Raw genomic sequence first — 12964 nt, 5'->3', positions numbered from 1 at the left:
CAACAGTGTTAGCAAGCTGTTCCAAGAAGGGAAGGGTGGAATTCTGTGTCGTGAAGTCACATAACAGAAAGCAATCTCTCAGAAAGCTTCTCTCTAGTTTTCTTGTGAGGATATTTCCTTTTTCACCTTGGGCCCCTATTTCCTCCCAAATATCACGTTGCAGTTTCCCGGGAAAGAGTGTTAGCAAACTGCTTCCTGAGGTCTAATTGTAAGTCTGTGAGATGAACTCACTGATCAGAAAGAAGTTTCCCAGAAAGCTTCTTTCACGTTTTGTACTGATGAAATTTCCTTTATCATCGTAGGCCTTGATGAGATCCAAAGAAGAACTTCTCAGGTTCCTCAAACACAGTGTTTATAGACTGCTCCAGGAAACATAAGTGTATCTCTGTGAGATGAATTCACACATTACCAAGAAGTTTCTAAGAAAGCTTCTTTCTAGTTTTCATCTGTGGAGGTTTCCTTTGTCTCCGTAAGCTTCATTGCGCTATGAAGTATCTAATTGCAGATTTCCAGTAAACTGTGTTAAGACAATGATCACTGAAGAGAAACGTGTAACTCTGTGAGTTGCATTCACACATGGCAATGCAGTTTCTCAGAAGGCTTCTTTCCACTTTGAATCTGAGGATATTTCCTTTTTCACCATAGCCCTCAATGAGCTCCCAAATATCACTTTACAGAATCCACGACAACAGTGTTAGCAAACTGTTCCAAGAAGGGAAGGGTGGAACGCTGTGTGATGAAGTCACATATCCGAAAGCAATCTCTCAGGAAGCTTCTCTCTAGGTGTTATGTGAGGATACTTCCTTTTCCAGCATGGGCCCCTATGGGCTCCCAAATATCCCTTTGCAGAATCCACGACAGTAGTGTTAGCAAACTGTTCCAAGAAAGGAAGGGTGGAACTCCATGTGATAAAGTCACACATCAGAAAGCAATATCTCAGAAAGCTTCGCTCTAGTTATTATGTGAGGATATTTCCTTTGTCACCATGGGTCCCTAGGGGCTCCCAAATATCACTTTGAAATTTACAAGAAAGAGTGTTAGCAAACTGCTTCCTGAGGTCTAAGTTCCAAATCTGTGACATGAGCACACTGCTCAGATAGAAGTTTCTTAGCAAGCTACTTCCACGTTTTGAACTGATGAAATTTCCTTTATCAATGTAGGCCTCAATGCCATCCAAAGAAGAGCTTCTCAGGTTTCTCAAAGTCAGTGTTAATGGACTGCTCCACGAAACAAAATTGTAACTCTGTGAGATGAATTCACACATCCCGAAGAGGTTTCTAAGAAAGGTAACTTTTAGTTTTTATCTGAGGATATTTCCTGTGTCACCCTATGCTTCATTGCGCTATGAAGGATCTTATTGAAGATTTCCAGAAAACTGTGTTAACAAACTGATCACTGAAGAGAAGCATGTAACCCTTTGTGTTGCATTCACAAATTGCAATGCAGTTCCTCAGAAGGCTTCTTTCCAGGTTTAATCTGAGGATATTTCCGTTTTCACCATAGCCCTCAATGAGATCCCAAATATCACTTTGCAGAATCCACGACAACAGTGTTAGCAAACTCTTCCAAGAAGGGAAGGGTGGAACTCTGTGTGATGAAATCACACATCAGAAAGCAATCACTCAGAAAGCTTCTCTCTAGTTATTATGTGAGGATATTTCCTTTTTCACCATGGGTCCCTATGAGCTCCCAAATATCACCTTGCAGTTTCCAGGAAAAGAATGTTAGCAAACTGCTTCCTGAGGTCTAAGTTGTAAGTCTGCGTGATGAACTCATTGATCAGAAAGAAGTTTCTCAGAAAGCTTCTTTCACGTTTTGAACTGAAGAAATTTCGTTTATCAGCATACCCCTCAATTTGATCCAAAGAAGCCCTTCTCAGGTACCTCAAAGACAGTGTTAATGTATTGCTCCATGAAACATAAGTGTAAATCTGTGAGATGAGTTCACACATCACCAAAATGTTTCTAAGAAAGCTTCTTTCTAGTTTTCATCTGAGGATATTTCCTTTTTCACCTTAAGCTTCTTTGCGCTATGAAGTATCTAATTGCAGCTTTCCAGAAAACTGTGTTAACAAACTGATCACTGAAGAGAAACGTGTAACTCTGTGAGGTAAATTCACAGAGGGCAATGCAGTTTCTCAGAAAGCTCCTTTCCAGTTTTAACCTGAGGAAATTTCCTTTTTCACCATAGCCCTCAATGAGATCCCAAATATCACTTTGCAGAATCCACGACAACAGTGTTAGCAAAGTGTTCCAAGAAGGGAAGTGTGGAACTCTGTGTGATGAATTCACACATCACAGCAATCTCTCAGAAAGCTTCTCTCTAGTTTGTATATGAGGATACTTCTTTTTTCACCATGGGACCCTAGGGGCTCCCAAATGTCACTTTGCAGAATCCACGACAACAGGATTAGCAAACTGTTCCAAGAATGGAAGTGTGGAACTCTGTGTGATGAAGTCTCACATCAGAAAGCAATCTCTCAGAAAGCTTCTCTCTAGTTTCTATGTGAGGATACTTCCTTTTTCACCATGGGCCCCATGGGCTCCCCAATATCACTTTGCAGTTTCCACGAAAAGAGTGTTAGCACACTGCTTCCTGAGGTCTAAGTTGTAAGTCTGTGAGATGAACTCACTGATCAGAAAGAAGTTCCTCAGAAAGATTCTTTCAAGTTTTGAACTGATGAAATTTCCTCTATCAACGTAGGCTTCAATGCGATCCAAACAAGCCCTTCTCAGTTTCCTCAAAGACAGTGTTAATGGTCTGCTCCATGAAACATAAGTGTAACTCTGTGAGATGAATTCACACGTCACCAAGAAGTTTCTAAGAAAGCTTCTTTCTAGCTTTCATTTGAGGATATTTCTTTTGTCTTCGTAAGCTTCATTGTGCTATGAAGTATCTCATTGCAGATTTGTAGAAAACTGTGTCAACAAACTGATCACTGAAAGGAAACGTGTAACTCTGTCAGTTGCATTCACACATGGCAATGTAGTTTCTCAGAAGGCTTCTTTCCACTTTTAATCTGAGGATATTTCCTTTTTCACTATCGCCCTCAATGAGCTCCGAAATATCACTTTGCAGAATCCACAACAACAGTGTTAGCAAACTGTTCCAAGAAGGGAAGTCTGGAACTCTGTGTGATGAAGTCACTCATCAGAAAGCAATCTCTCAGAAAGCTTCTCTCTAGGTGTTATGTGAGGATACTTCCTTTTCCAGCATGGGCCCATATGGGCTCCCAAATATCCCTTTGCAGAATCCACGACAGTAGTGTTAGCAAACTGTTCCAAGAAAGGAAGGGTGGAACTCCATGTGATGAAGTCACACATCGAAAGCAGTATCTCAGAAAGCTTCACTCTAGTTATTATGTGAGGATATTTCCTTTTTCACCAAGGGCCCCTACGGGCTCCTAAATATCACTTTGCAGTTTCCTCAAAAAGAGTGTTAGCATACTGCTTCCTGAGGTCTAAGTTGTAACTCTGCGAGATGAACTCACTGATCAGAAAGAAGTTTCTCAGAAAGCTTCTTTCACCTTTTGAACTGATGAAATTTCCTTTATCTGCATAGGCGTCAATACGATCCAAAAAACCCTTCTCAGGTTCCTCAAAGACAGTGTTAATGGACTGCTCCACGAAAAGTAAGTGTAACTCTGTGAGATGAATTCACACATCACAAAGAAGTTTCTCAGAAAGTTTCTTTCTAGTTTTCATCTGAGGATATTTCCGTTGTCACCGTAACTTCATTGTGCTACGAAGTATCTCTTTGCAGATTTCCAGAGAACTGTGTTAACAAACTGACCATGGAAGAAAAACGTGTAACTCTGTGAGTTGCATTCACACATGGCAATGCAGTTTCTCAGAATTCTTCTTTCCAGTTTTAATCTGAGGACATTTCCTTTTTCACCATAGGCCTCAATGAGCTCCCAAATATCACTTTGCAGAATCCATGACAACAGTGTTAGCGTACTGCTGCAAGAAGGAAAGGGTGGAATTCTGTGTAATGAAGTCATATATCCTAAAGCAATTTCTCAGAAAGCTTCTCTCTAGTTATTATGTGAGGATACTTCCTGTTTCACCGTGGGCCACTATGGGCTCCCAAAAATCACTTTGCAGCATCCAAGAAAACAGTGTTAGCAAACTGCTGCAAGAAGGAAAGGGTGGAACTCTCTGTGATGAAGTCACGCATCAGAAAGCAATCTCTCAGAAAGCTTCTCTCTAATTATTACGTGAGGATATTTCCTTTTTCACCATGGGCCTCTATGGGCGCCCAAATATCACTTTGCAGTTTCCGCGAAAAGAGTGTTAGCAAACTGCTTCCTGAGGTCGAAGTTGTAAGTCTGTGACATGAACTCACTGATCAGAAAGAAGTTTCTCAGAAAGCTTCTTTCACGTTTTGAACTGATGAAATTTCCTTTATCAGCGTAGTCCTCAAGGCGATCCAAGGAAGCCCTTCTCAGTTACCTCAAAAACAGTGTTAATGTACTGCTCCACGAAACATAAGTGTAACTCTGTGAGATGAATTCACACATCACCAAGAAGTTTCTCAGAAAGCTTCGTTCTTCTTTTCATTTGAGGATATTTCCTTTGTCACCGTAAGCTTCATTGCACTATGAAGGATCTCATTGCAGATTTCCAGAAAACTGTGTTAACAAACTGATCACTGAAGATAAACGTGTAACTCTGTGAGTTGCATTCACACATGGTAGTGCAGTTTCTCAGAAGGCTTCTTCCCAGTTTAAATTAGAGGATATTTCCTTTTTCACCATAGCCCTCACTGAGCTCCCAAATATCACTTTGCAGAATCCACGACAACAGTGTTAGCAAACTGCTGCAAGAAGGAAAGGGTGGAACTCTGTGTGATGAAGTCACATATCTGAAAGCAATTTCTCAGAAAGCTTCTCTCTAGTTATTATGTGAGGATACTTCCTTTTTCACCATGGGTCACAATGGGCTCCAAAAAATCACTTTGCAGCATCCACGACAACAGTGTTAGCAAACTCTTCCAAGAATGGAAGGGTTGAACTCTGTGTGATGAAGTCACACATCAGAAAGCAATCTCTCAGAAAGCATCTCTCTAAATATTATGTGAGGATACTTCCGTTTTCACCATGGGCCCCTATGGGCTCCCAAATATCACTTTGCAGAATCCACGAAAACAGCGTTAGCAAACTGTTCCAAGAAGGGAATAGTGGAACTCTGTGTGATGAAGTCACACATCGGAATGCAATCTCTCAGAAAGCTTCTCTCTACTTATTATGTGAGGATACTTCCGTTTTCACCATGGGCCCCTATTGGCTCCCAAATATCTCTTTCCAGAACCCACGACAACAGTGTTAGCAACTGTTCCAAGAGGGGAAGGGTAGAACTCTGTGTGATGAATTCACACATCAGAAAGCAATCTCTCAGAAGGCTTCTCTCTAGTTATTATGTAAGGATATTTCCTATTTCATCATTGCCCCCTATTGGCTACCAAATATCACTTTGCAGTTTCCACGAAAATAGTGTTCGCACACTGCTTCCTGAGGTCTAAGTTGTAAGTCTGTTTAATGAACTCACTGTTCAGAAAATACTTTCTCAGAAAGTTTCTTTCACGTTTTGAAATGATGAATTTTCCTTTAGCTGTGTAGGCCTCAATGCGATCCAAAGAAGTCCTTCTCAGATTTCTCAAAGACAGTGTTAATGGACTGTTCCACGAAACCTAATTGTAACTCTTTGAGATGATTTCACACATCACCAAGAAGTTTCTCAGAAAGCTTATTTCTAGTTTTCATCTGAGGATATTTCCTTTGTCAACGTAAGCTTCATTGTGCTATGAAGTATCTAATTCCAGATTTCCAGAAAATTGTGTTAACAAACTGCTCAATGAAGAGAAACGTGTAACTCTGTGAGTTGCATTCACACATGGCAATCCAGTTTCAAAGAAGGCTTCATTCCAGTTTTAATCTGAGGATATTTCCTTTTTCACCATAGCCCTCAATGAGCTCCCAAATATCACTTTGCACAATCCACGACTACAGTGTTAGCAAACTGTTCCAAGAAGGGAAGGGTGGAACTCTGTGTGATCAAGTCACATATCCGAAAGCAATCTCTCAGAAAACTTCTCTAGTTATTATGTGAGGATATTTCCTTTTTAATCATGGGCCCCTATGGGCTCCCAAATACCACTTTGTAGAATCCACGACAATAGTGGTAGCAAACTGTTCCAACAAGGTAAGTGTGGAATTATGCTGATGAAGTCACATATCAGAAAGCAATGTCTCAGAAAGCTTCTCTCTAGTTTTTATGTGAGGATACTTCCTTTTCCACCATGGGGCCCTAAGGGCTCCCAAATATCACTTTGCAGAATCCACGACAACAGTGTTAGCAAACCGTTCCAGAAGGGAAGGGTGGAACTCTGTGTGATGAATTCACACATGAGAAAGCAATCTCTCAGAAAGCTTCTCTCTAGTTTTTATGTGAGGATACTTCCGTTTTCACCATGGGCCCCAAAGGGCTACCAAATATCACTTTGCAGAATGCACGACAACAGTGTTACCAAACTGTTCCAACACTGGAAGGATGGAACGCTGTGTGATGAAGTCACACATCAGAAAGCAATCTCTCAGAAAGCTTCTCTCTAGTTATTAAGTGAGGATAATTACTTTTTCACCATGGGCCCCTAAGGGCTCCCAAATATCACTTTGCAATTTCTACGAAAAGATTGTTAGCAAACTGTTTCCTGATTTCTAAGTTGAAAGTCTGTGAGATGAACTCACTGATCAGAAAGAAGTTTCTCAGAAAGCTTCTTTCACGTTTTGAACTGATGAAATTTCCTGTATCAGCGTAGGCCTCAATGAGATTCAAATAAGCCCTTCTCAGGTTCATCAAAGACAGTGTTAATGGACTGCTCAATGAAACATAAGTGTAACTCTGTGAGATGAATTCACACATCAGAAAGAAATTTCTAAGAAAGCTTCTTTCTAATTTTAATCTGAGGATAGTTCCTTTGTCACCGTAAGCCTCATTGCGCTGTGAAATATCTAATTGCAGATTTCTAGAAAACTGTGTTAACAAACTGATCACTGAGGAGAAACGTGTAACCCTGTGAGATGCATTCACACATGGCAATGCAGTTTCACAGAAGGCTTCTTTCCAGTTTTAATCTGAGGATATTTCCTTTTTCACCATAGCCCTCAATGAGCTCCCAAATATCACTTTGCAGAATCCACGACAATAGTGTTATCAAATTGTTCCAAGAAGGGAAGGGTGGAACCCTGTGTGATGAAGTCACATATCAGAAAGCAATCTCTCAGAAAGCTTCTCTCTAGTTATTATGTGAGGATACTTCCTTTTTGACCATGGGTCCCTAAGGGCTCCCAAATATCACATTGCAGAATCCACGACAACAGTGTTACCAAACAGTTCCAAGACTGGAAGTGTGGAACTCTGTGTGATGAAATCACATATCAGAAAGAAATCTCTCAGAAAGCTTCTCTCTAGTTATCATGTGAGGATATTTCCTTTTTCACCATGGCCCCTATGGGCTCCCAAATATCACTTTGCAGTTTCAACGAATGGAGTATTAGCAAACTGTTTCCTGAGTTCTAAGTTGAAAGTCTGTGAGATGAACTCACTGATCAGAAAGAAGTTCCTCAGAAAGATTCTTTCACGTTTTGAACTGATGAAATTTCCATTATCATCGTAGACCTCAATGCGAACCAAAGAAACCCTTCTCTGGTTCCTCAAAGACAGTGTTAATGGACTGCTCCACCAAACGTAAGTGCAACTCTGTGAGATGAATTCACATATCCCTAAGAAGTTTCAAAGAAAGCTTCTTTCAACTTTTCATCTGAGGATATTTCTTTTGTCACCGTAAGCTTCATTGGGATATGAAGTAGCTAATTCCAGATTTCCGGAAAACTGTGTTAACAAACTGATCACTGAAGAGAAACGTGTCACTCTGTGAGTTGCATTCACACATGGCAATGCACATTCTCAGAAGGCTTCTTTCCAGTTTTAATCTGAGGATATTTCCTTTTTCACCATAGCCCTCAATGAGCTCCTAAATATCACTTTGCAGAATCCACGACAACAGTGTTCGCAAACTGTTCCAAGACGGGAAGGGTGGAACTCTGTGTGATGAATTCACATAACCGAATTCTATCTCTCAGAAAGATTCTTTCTAGTTTTTATGTGAGGATAATTCCTTTTTCACCATGGGCCCCTATGGGCTCCCAAATATCACTCTGCAGTTTCCACGAAAAGAGTGTTAGGAAACTGCTTCCTGAGGTCTAAGTTGTAAGTAGGTGAGACGAACTCACTGATGAGAAAGAAGTTTCTTAGAAAGCTTCTTTCGCGTTTTGAACTGATGAAATGTTCTTTATCAGCGTAGGGCTCAATTTGATTCAAAGAAGCCCTTCTCAGATATCTCAAAGACAGTGTTAATGAACTCTTCCACAAAACATAAGTGTAACCCTTTGAGATGAATTCACACGTCACCACGAAGTTTCTCAGAAAGCTTCTTTCTAGTTTTCATCTGAGGATATTTCCTTTGTCACGGTCAGCTTCAATGCGCTATGAAGTATCTAATTGCAGATTTCCAGAAAACTGTGTTAACAAACTGATCACTGAAGAGAAACGTGTAACTCTGTGAGTTGCATTCACACATGGCAATGCAGTTTCTCAGAAGGCTTTTTCCATGTTTAATCTGAGGATATTTCCTTTTTCACCACAGCCCTCAATGAGCTCCCAAATATCACTTTGCAGAATCCACGACAACAGTGTTAGCAAACTGTTCCAAGAAGGGAAGGGTGGAACTCTGTGTGATGAAGTCACACATCAGAAAGCAATCTCTCAAAAAGCTTCTCTCTAGTTATTATGTGAGGATAATTCAGGAAAACCATCTCACATGCAGAGACATACATAGGCTCAAAATAAAGGGATGGAGGAAGATTTACCATGCAAATGGAGAACAAAAAAAAGCAGGGGTTGCAATCCTAGTCTCTGATAAAACAGACTTTAAACCATCAAAGATCAAAAGAGACAAAGAAGGCCATTACATAATGGTAAAGGGATCAATTCAACAGGAAGAGCTAACCCTCCTAAATATATATGCACCCAGTATAGGAGCACCCAGATTCATAAAGCAAGTCCTTGGAGACTTACAAAGAGTCTTAGACTCCCATACAATAATAATGGGAGACTTCAACACACCACTGTCAACATTAGACAGATCAACGAGACAGAAAGTTAACAAGGATATCCAGGAATTGAACTCATCTCTGCACCAAGCGGACCTAATAGACATCTATAGAACTCTCCACCACAAATCAACAGAATATACATTCTTCTCACCAACACATTGCACTTATTCCAAAATTGACTACATAATTGGAAGTAAAGCACTCCTCAGCAAATGTAAAAGAACAGAAATTATAACAAACGGTCTCTCAGACCACAGTGCAATCAAACTAGAACTCAGGACTAAGAAACTCAATCAAAACCACTCAGCTGCATGGAAACTGAACAACCTGCTCCTGAATGACTTCTGGGTACAGAACGAAATGAAAGCAGAAATAAAGATGTTCTTTGAAACCATGAGAACAAAGATACAACATACCAGAACCTCTGGGACACATTTAAAGCAGTGTGTAGAGGTAAATTTATAGCACTAAATGCCCACAAGAGAAAGCAGGAAAGATCTAAAATTGACACTCTAACATCACAATTAAAAGAACTAGAGAGGCAAGAGCAAACACATTCAAAAGCTAGCAGAAGGCAAGAAATAACTAAGATCAGAGCAGAACTGAAGGAGATAGAGACACAAAAAACCCTCCAAAAAATCAATGAATCCAGGAGTTGGTTTTTTGAAAAGATCAACAAAATTGACAGACCGCTAGCAAGACTAATAAAGAAGAAAAGAGAGAGGAATCAAATAGACACAATAAAAAATGATAAAGGGGATATCACCACCGACACCACAGAAATACAAACAACCATCAGAGAATACTATAAACGCCTTTACGCAAATCAACTAGAAAATCTAGAAGAAATGGATAATTTCCTGGACACTTACACTCTCCCAATGCTAAACCAGGAAGAATTGGAATCCCTGAATAGACCAATAGCAGACTCTGAATTTGAGGCAACAATTAATAGCCTACCCACCAAAAAAAGTCCAGGACCAGATGGATTCACAGCTGAATTCTACCAGAGGTACAAGGAGGAGCTGGTACCATTCCTTCAGAAACTATTCCAAGCAATAGAAAAAGAGGGAATCCTCCCGAACTCATTTTACGAGGCCAACATCATCCTGATACCAAAGCCTGGCAGAGACACAACCAAAAAGAGAATTTTAGACCAATATCCCTGATGAACATCGATGCAAAAATTCTCAATAAAATACTGGCAAACCGGATTCAGCAGCACATCAGAAAGCTTATCCACCATGATCAAGTGGGCTTCATCCCCGGGATGCAAGGCTGGTTCAACATTCGCAAATCAATAAACGTAATCCAGCATATAAACAGAACCAAAGACAAGAACCACATGATTATCTCAATAGAAGCAGAAAAGGCTTTTGACAAAATTCAACAGCCCTTCATGCTAAAAACACTCAATAAATTCGGTATTGATGGAACGTACCTCAAAATAATAAGAGCTATTTAAGACAAACCCACAGCTAATATCATTCTGAATGGGCAAAAACTGGAAAAATTCCCTTTGAAAACGGGCACAAGACAGGGATGCCCTCTCTCACCACTCCTATTCAACATAGTCTTGGAAGTTCTGGCTAGGGCACTCAGGCAAGAGAAAGAAATCAAGGGTATCCAGTTAGGAAAAGAAGAAGTCAAATTGTTCCTGTTTGCAGAAAACATGATTGTATATTTAGAAAACCCCATTGTCTCAGCCCAAAATCTCCTTAAGCTGATAAGCAACTTCAGCAAAGTCTCAGGATACAAAATTAATGTGCAAAAATCACAAGCATTCTTATACACCAGTAACAGACAAGCAGAGAGCCAAATCAGGAATGAACTTCCATTCACAATTGCTTCAAAGAGAATCAAATACCTAGGAATCCAACTTACAAGGTATGTAAAGGACCTCTTCAAGGAGAACTACAAACCACTGCTCAGTGAATTCAGAGAGGACACAAACAAATGGAAGAACATACCATGCTCATGGATAGGAAGAATCAATATCGTGAAAATGGCCATACTCCCCGAGGTTATTTATAGATTCAATGCCATCCCCATCAAGCTACCAATGAGTTTCTTCACAGAATTGGAAAAAACTGCTTTAAAGTTTATATGGAACCAAAAAAGAGCCCACATTGCCAAGACAATCCCAAGTCAAAAGGACAAAGCTGGAGGTGTCACGCTACCTGACTTCAAACTACACTACAAGGCTACAGTAAACAAAACAGCATGGTACTGGTACCAAAACAGAGATATAGACCAATGGAACAGAACAGAGTCCTCAGCAATAATACCACACATCTACAACCATCTGATCTTTGACAAACCTGAGAGAAACAAGAAATGGGGAAAGGATTCCCTATTTAATAAATGGTGCTGGGAAAATTGGCTAGCCATAAGTAGAAAGCTGAAACTGGATCCTTTCCTTACCCCTTATACGAAGATTAATTCAAGATGGATTAGAGACTTAAATGTTAGACCTAATACCATAAAAACCCTAGAAGAAAATCTAGGTAGTACCATTCAGGACATAGGCATGGGCAAGGACTTCATGTCTAAAACACCAACAGCAACGGCAGCAAAAGCCAAAATTGCCAAATGGGATCTAATTAAACTAAAGAGCTTTTGCACAGCAAAAGAAACTACCATCAGAGTGAACAGGCAACCTACAGAATGGGAGAAAATTTTTGCAACCTACTCATCTGACAAAGGGCTAATATCCAGAATCTACAAAGAACTCAAACAAATATACAAGAAAAAAACAAACAACCCCATCCAAAAGTGGGCAAAGGATATGAACAGACATTTCTCAAAAGAAGACATTCATACAGCCAACAGACACATGAAAAAATGCTCATCATCACTCACCATCAGAGAAATGCAAATCAAAACCACAATGAGATACCATGTCACACCAGTTAGAATGGCAATCATTAAGAAGTCAGGAAACAACCGTTGTTGGAGAGGAGGTGGAGAAATAGGAACACTTTTACACTGTTGGTGGGATTGTAAACTAGTTCAAACATTATGGAAAACAGTATGGCAATTCCTCAAGGATCTAGAACTAGATGTACCATAAGACCCAGCCATCCCACTACTGCGTATATACCCAAAGGATTATAAATAAGTCAACTACAAGGACACATGCACACGTATGTTTATTGCGGCGCTATTCACAATAGCAAAGACTTGGAATCAACCCAAGTGTCCATCTGTGACAGACTGGATTAAGAAAATGTGGCACATATACACCATGGAATACTATGCAGCCATAAAAAAGGATGAGTTTGCGTCCTTTGTAGGGACATGGATGCAGCTGGAAACCATCATTCTTAGCAAACTATCACAAGAAGAGAAAACCAAACACCGCATGTTCTCACTCATAGGTGGGAACTGAACAATGAGATCACTTGGACTCGGGAAGGTGATCATCACACACTGGGGCCTATCATGGGGAGGGGGGAGGAGGGAGGGGTTGCACTGGGGAGTTATACATGATGTAAATGATGAATTGATGGGAGCTGACGAGTAGATGGGGGCAGCACAACAACATGGCATAAGTATATATATGTAACAAACCTGCACTTTATGCACATGTACCCTAGAACATAAAGTATAATAAAAAAAAAAAATAAACTTCTTAGTGATGTGAGAATTCATCTCACCGAGTTACACTTATGTTTCGTGGAGCAGTCCATTAACACAGTTTCCGTGGAAACTGCAAAGTGATATTTGGGAGCCCACAGGGGCCCACGGTGAAAAAGGAAATATCCTCACATAATAACTAGAGAGAAG

The sequence above is a fragment of the Rhinopithecus roxellana genome, chromosome 20, assembly GCF_007565055.1.
Source record: "Rhinopithecus roxellana isolate Shanxi Qingling chromosome 20, ASM756505v1, whole genome shotgun sequence".
Taxonomy (NCBI): Eukaryota; Metazoa; Chordata; class Mammalia; order Primates; family Cercopithecidae; genus Rhinopithecus; species Rhinopithecus roxellana.
Note: the sequence above shows the minus strand (reverse complement) of the source record.